The sequence below is a fragment of the Lactuca saligna genome, chromosome 2, assembly GCF_052625555.1.
Source record: "Lactuca saligna cultivar CGN05327 chromosome 2, ASM5262555v1, whole genome shotgun sequence".
NCBI classification, from domain to species: domain Eukaryota; kingdom Viridiplantae; phylum Streptophyta; class Magnoliopsida; order Asterales; family Asteraceae; genus Lactuca; species Lactuca saligna.
The window spans coordinates 114,156,608-114,163,929 of NC_136418.1; the positions used below are offsets into that span (position 1 = coordinate 114,156,608).

General features: G+C 32.5%; 1 long non-coding RNA gene across 2 annotated transcripts; it reads right to left on the reverse strand.

Annotated features, from left to right (window-relative positions):
• Window positions 1-394: 394 nt before the first annotated feature.
• On the reverse strand, window positions 395-2,083 carry LOC145029014 (uncharacterized). Of its 2 annotated transcripts, XR_013676315.1 has the most exons (4): window positions 1,961-2,083; window positions 1,539-1,624; window positions 1,208-1,447; window positions 395-935 (listed from the first exon to the last, which is right to left on the reverse strand). It is a non-coding gene; the product is annotated as an uncharacterized LOC145029014 (long non-coding RNA). The 2 variants fall into 2 exon arrangements; XR_013676316.1 differs by lacking the exon at window positions 1,208-1,447 and having other exon boundaries at window positions 1,961-2,078.
• Between the last annotated feature and the right edge of the window lie 5,239 nt (window positions 2,084-7,322).

The window sequence follows — 7,322 nt, forward strand, 5'->3', positions numbered from 1 at the left end:
AAGTTTAGTTAGTAAAACAAATGACTCTACATCCTATGGAAAAACTTATGAAATCCCTACAAATCTATAAAAACCTCGACATAGTATTGACAATCACATCATTAATTTGGGTTTTATGTTACGATTAATCTCAATTTCAGTATCTGAGAAATTTGCATGAGCTTTTCTTTAGAAGAGTATTTCTATGGTATAAACATAACAACATTGTAACGATCATCTTGAGTTTCCAACATATATATATATATATATATATATATATATATATATATATATATATATATATATATATATATATATATATATATATATATATATATATATATATATATATATATATATATATATATATATATATATATATATAAAACTGGAAAGAGTACAAAGTACAAAAGCATGAAAATGAAAACATGTCTAATATTACACCAAAGCAATATTACAAAGCTACAAACAAATAATAGGACTATAACACCATAGTAACATGTCTAATATCATAGGCGGATCTACTATGTATCCCGGACTAGTCCGGGATACCACTCAAAAAAAATTTAGAAGTGTGATTTTTTCTGAATTCTTTTCTTATTGCGTATTACATGATTTTTTTTTTGTCGAGGATACTATTTTACTTATTGGGGATACCCCTTTACATTGATCCTGGATCCGTCACTGTCTAATATTACACAATAACAGAAAATGCATCGACTGTTAACATCCCAAAATACGGACAAGAGTATTTGAGTCGGGGAAAATACATAGACCATATGTGAAACAAAACTGCCATAGTGACACGATATTGAAACCCATCATCTCCATATCATAGTCTTTTTTTTTTTTTTTTTTTTTTTTTTTCTGTTCTTGTATACCAGCTCCATAATTTGCGTATCATTTTTCTGTAAACTTTCTTCTGATATTTTTCACTCAGCAGTGTAATCAGTCAACTGAAACATATATAAAACATATCACTATGTGTGCGAGAAAAAATTACGAATTATTGTGAAGACCCTCATTGAGTCATTGTCTCTAAAAGCAAGATCTATTTGCTTAGTTTTTTTACGAAAATTGGACGTTAACTTCATATTGTGTTAAGAGTTATATCTGCCAAAATGTCGCAACAAATTAAATACACGGCAAAAAGGTAATTTATAATATCAAGTAAAAAATAGATACAAAATTACTTGCATGTTGCTACAATTATAAATATCTTAAATACCTCAAATAAGATGGAAGATTAGGAGCTGAGCCATAAGTATATAAAGTAGGCCTTTAATTGGGCTTCGGGATCCAAAACATAATGTTGGACGATGGAAATTTGGACACAATTTGTTCAGAATCAGTTTCACATAAAAATGTCTAAACTACTCCCCTCTAAACATTATACCTCGCACTTGTTGATATTAGTCAAGACAATCCTTCTAAATTCAAGGTCCCTAGCTATTCTTTCTACATTTTTCTACAATAAAGATTGTCATTGAATATGTTAGGCTCAATGATTTTCATTTTCATATAATGAAATAAAATGGACATTTTTTATGTCTACTTACAAATAGAGGGAGCTTCATGTTGATGAAGAATGCACCATCATGCTAAACCACCTATAGCCGGTCCTTTATTTCTCTCGCAACAGTCCCTATGTTCAAAAATCGAAATCTAATCACATTCAATAAACCTGAAACATATTTTGTACTGATTTTAATGGGATACAGTAAAATTATGAAAATATTTGAGTTAGATCAAAGCAGAAACCCTTTTAGAGTACGATTTTGACAAAAAAAAAAAAAAAAAAAAAAAAAAAAAAAAGACATGACTGTCGTTTAGAAGAAGCCACCAAAACTTGTAAAAACTTAAAATTGGTGTAAATAAACGTGGAAAGATTCAAGGTTTACCTAAAATGTTAATGAGATACACAACTGAAAAAGGAAATATGAAATCAATCAAGTGAGAGAGGATAGAATGTGAGGTTTACCTCTTCATGTTCACCATGGTATTGATTTGTGACTCTGGAACCTATCACTGTAGGTGAGGTAGGAGAGAAAATAGGTAATAGACAAAAAATCAATTGAATGGTACATAATTTGGCTCGTCTCCATCTTATCCTCCTAACAACAACAATTAAGATAGACATGCTATTAAGAACATATAAGGAAAATTTCCTATTGAAAGTATATTTTTATTTCCCAATAAAAATGTACTAAAATGTTGTCATTTGAATATATCATTAATATCCTAGTAACCATAAAAATATTCCAAAACAAATATCACTTACAAAAATCTAGAAAAGCACATTGATGTTTATTGTATTAGACCAGAAAATGGTTAGATGCAAGAAATGACAAACGCAATTTCATTTAGAAATCGGGTAGATTGCTGTAGTGATGATTGAATAGAGTATTGAAACAAAATTAGAGTAAGAAAAATTTTAGAGACGAGATCTAAATAAAATCTGGTTGGATCGTTCAATGAATACAAAAGGATAAGAGAAATGAACACAAGATCAGAATGAAAGTCTTTTCCTCTAAGTGTATCCATCCCATATATATAGGGATACAAAAAGCACAAAAAATACAAGGGACTAAATACAATAAGCTTCAAAACATATAATAACTTTACAAACTAACTTCAATATTACAGACAACTAAGACATATTCGACACCTCACTATCTCTTTCGAAACCCTACAATTGCAGAGGAGGAAATGAGGTAAGATTAAACCCTAAGGGATTTCAGTATTTTAATCTTTGAATCAGTATCACTACTTATTTGGTTTCCACACAATAAATGGTGAAACCTGGGGAGATAGACACATGATTTGTGTACGGTAAAGAATAGAATATTGAAGATAATTATATGAAAACATAAATTGTATCAAATTCGGCAGCTGAAGTTTAGAAATACAAATCTGATAACACATTTGATGTCGAGTGATGAATGATGAACTGGCAGGAGAAAATAGATAGAATTGATGTAGTGAATGGCATGTGTCAGAAGGCTAGTCTAAAAGATGGACACGTGAAACGTAGGAGAGGTTCTTATTAACAATGCAATTTTTTTCCTTGATTTTTATTTTAAAGCAACACAGATTTATGCAATTGTAGACCTGCTAAAACTCCATTTTTTTACCCAAACTATGTCAAATAAATTTGTATTGGAATTCTCCACCTCTCACTAACACATATTCGCAACTCAGCTCACATGATGTATCCAAACTTTTTATATCGGAAATTTTAATACTTAAAATTTTAATCAAATTAGACTATTACCGTCCTGAACAGAGACAATAGGTGGAAACAAAACACTTATAACATTCGTATAAACATTGTTAAATGACTAAAATAAGATTAAATTGGTAGAAGATAATTTAATTGCTAAAACAGTTGTGAAAACCTTCACGAATTTCAAACCTTAATTTCTACTTCGTCTCTCCAACCTTTCTTGCAATATTTATGGGGGTTTTCACATGAGCTTTCGATATCTATATAATGACTAAGATTGTAACTTCTAAAACCCTTTTACTAAGTATTTAAGGATGACGGATTTGGTTATTTAAAATCCAATAATTTCTTACAATAATTATTTATAATAAATATATTATATATTTATAAATTATTACACTATAACACCAATTTTTTTTTTTTTGAAAAAATACCAGGTATTCGATGCAACTATATCAAAGGCGGTGTAAGGTTGTGGGGTGTGGAAGAGTTTTCAGTGTCGGTATACCGAGTAGGATGCCTTTACCTGCGGTAAACACCGCCCCTCAACCTATTGTTTTGCTGGTGGTAAAGTTCAACGGTGAACTTCCACTAATATCTCTGTCTTCATTTAGCGTTGAAATTCTTATCTTTCCCTTCATTTTTTGTTGTTGGCTTTTAGCAATCTTCAACACCGCACCTTAATACCCAAAACCTTCATAGGAAAAACATAACCACTTGGGTTGTGGTGACTTGGTAAGGCATGTGGAAGATATGGTGGATAACCTATCGACCCATGTTCAAATCCTGACACCACTCAGCTCTTGTGGCCATGGAGGTTCGCCTGCAGTGACTCCAGGGCATAAGGCAAAGCTTTATGTTTGCAGCGGGGGATTAGTCGGTGCGCGAAAGCTGGCCCGGAAACCCTCGTTAGGGAAGTTCCCTTTCCAAAAAAAAAAAAAAAAAACAAGAATTCCCTTGTGGAATCTACGTGTCATCGGTGAAAACTCTACCACACCCCACAACCTAAAAGTATTTTGGGGACAACCATCACAATCTCTCCCATCTATAAGGGTGTCTAAGTTTTTATAGTCCGCATGCCACTACTACTTACATTCGATGATTTACTCATTGAGTTTAAAAGACTTTTATCTCCTCTAAGTAAGCCACCCTCCTTATATTTTGAGGAAAGTAGAAGTAGAAGAGGCTTTAAAGATTAATATTGAATTTTTGTTGATTAATGTGGAGTATTTGTTGATTTTTGAAGGATTTTGGAGGTTCCATATCATCGAATCCGTTAAAGAAGGAATACAGAGAGGCATTATAGGGAGAGAGAGAGAGAGAGGGGGGGGGGGAGAGATACATAAAGAAAAACTCCATATAAAAGCATCATCGATCAAGGTAGTTTTGCCATCTCTTGTTATCTCTTCGGTAGTTCAAATTTATTTTTCGAGTTTGATTATTTAAACCCTAATTTCTTTTCTGTTTTTGAGTTTCGAATCGAATAGGAGGCTGAGAAATTCCACAGTTGGTTGTCACCTCAATCGATTAAAGGTAATCGTTAAATTTGAGTTCATCAAAAAATGTCTAATCCAGCTTAGATTGTAAATTTTAGTGAAATAGTTAAAAAAATTGTACGACTCATAATTTAGGTTTGCAAAAGTGGATAAAATGTGATTCGAGCAACACTTTTGTGACAAACCATTTTCACGGCCAAAAACGATCATTTTAGGCTTATTTTAAAATCAATGTTTTCATTTATAAATGTAGAAGTTTGTCCCATAAAAACTATTCCCAAAGAAATACTTGTCACACCCCAAAACCGAGAACTGCAGAATACGTTTTGCGGTGGAGGACGTCATATACAGTATTATAACAATGCATAATAGTAAAAACAAGTGACAACAACAACCACTGCATTCATATAGTAATTGTAAATACAAGTGTGTTTTGTACAATCTGATAGACACCAAAAGTAGAAACAAAAATAAAAGATGGGTCTTGTATATGCTCCATCTTCTCAAAAGCTACATCAATACCTATCTACTTTTTACCTGAGAATACAAGTTATTTTGAAAACGAGTATCAACATAAAGCTGGTGAGTTCATAAGAATTCAGTGTCGATACTTGTATAAAAATGTTTACAATCATGTAATATAAAAGCCGTGATTAATGTTTGAAAATAGTAAAATCCCTAGAAAATCCTATATTTTCCAGATTTGAATATTTGTAAGTTTGATCCTTTGAATGTGTAAAAGTTTTCCCATTGAACTCTCAATTATAAAAATAAGGTTATAGATTTCATTCGTATAAAATAGACGAGGAAAGATAATATCTTATCTCAACAGTTTTACTACCGGCTGGATATATTAGTGTTGCACATTTCAGTTAGTAATATATATATATATATATATATATATATATATATATATATATATATATATATATATATATATATATATATATATATATATATATATATATATTCACTTTGGGAAGTTAGTTTAGCCTTAAATTCTTAGTGTGTTAATTTGGGTATAAGTGTGATCTCTCATGTAACCAAACTGAGTGATAATAGAGTGTCCGATGACCTTCCCGGTCATACGTAGTGTAGCGATGTTTTGTCACCCCTGGGCCTGGTCGGCTCGGACTGTAGTTAGCAGTCGGGATGTAATAGTGTTCGTCCTGTATAGATCTATACATGAAGTGTTTGCTTTCCTTCTGGGAAGCTCTGGTTACACGGTGTTTGCACAGTAGAGTGTCGTATAGAGGAATAGTGTGTCACATTCTGGATTAGTGTATTCTCTTGTCTTATAGTATAATGAACTTTAAGTATAGTGTATAGAGTGTTCTCTTTAATATGTATTAACTTGTAATAGTAGTAATTATAATGGGCATCATAGTGACAGTTTTAATGAACAATAGTCTTAACTATACCTATTATAGTTAATAGAGTGTGGGGTTGCATGCCTTTGGTTTACAAAGGTATTGAATTAAGTGAATACCTTCATATCTAACACAAATATATATGATATATAACTAAGAAATCAATGACAATCGGGCATATAACAATATACCCTAAGACCACAATCAAACAAGAACAGGAAGTAAGGCGAGCTATCAGTCCTAAGTCCTTCAAGTCTTACTTATATAAATATATCGGTGTAGATATAGTTTAACAGAAAAGAAGTTTAAAAACAGTTTGAAAATAGTTTAATAACAGTTTAACATAGAAAATGCATTTGATAATTATTTAAAACAGTTTTGTTGACAAGTAGCTAAAAGTATAGAAAATCCTTTTTGGTTGCAAGTTATAAATCACATGTGATTTGATACTATAACTTGTTGTATTCAACTTGCATTCCCCCCATAAAACATTTAAAAACATTTGAAAGGTTAATTAAGGGGTATGAACTCACGTGCAGCGAATGGATCGGATGGAAGTGTCGTTTGAGTGCTTGGCGTCAAGTGAAGACTTGAACACACTTTATGACCCTAGTAACATATGAAGACATATGTTTACATATAATTAGTGATTAAATCACTAATTAAACACGTATAGACATCCTAATGCGATGAAAGACGCTTTGGTCAAGTGCTAGGAGGCTATTGGGTTGCAATGAAGGAGTGTAAGGCCTCACTATGGAGTTTACTCCTCAAATACTCACCTTAGGTGAGTTTGCGGTTGAGGGACCAATTCCCCCATGTGTTTACGGTCGTAAACTCATGGGATGAGTGTATTTATGTGCCTTAAGGTCTCTTGTATCACTAGGAAGGGTTCTAAGATCAATTCCAAGGCTTGAGGAGTGATTTGGGTTCAAAAGGGGCACTCCCTTGGAGTTTGCGGTCCTTGGACCATTCCTTGGGAGTTTACGGTCGTAAACACTATGGTTTACATCCGTAAACCCTTAGACACACCTTTTCCTTTATTTTTGAGGTCCTTAGCTCACTCCTACAAGTTTCTAAGTTAAGGTCCAAGGCTAAATAGGGGGTTTAGGGCTCAATTTGCATCATTTGAGGGATTTTACGGCCTAAGAATGTTCTTGGGGTGTAAACCCTCATTCAAGCCTCCAAACCTAATGTTTAAGGTCCAAAACACTTCAAGGTTAAGTTCTAAGCTAGTCTTTAAGCCTAAGG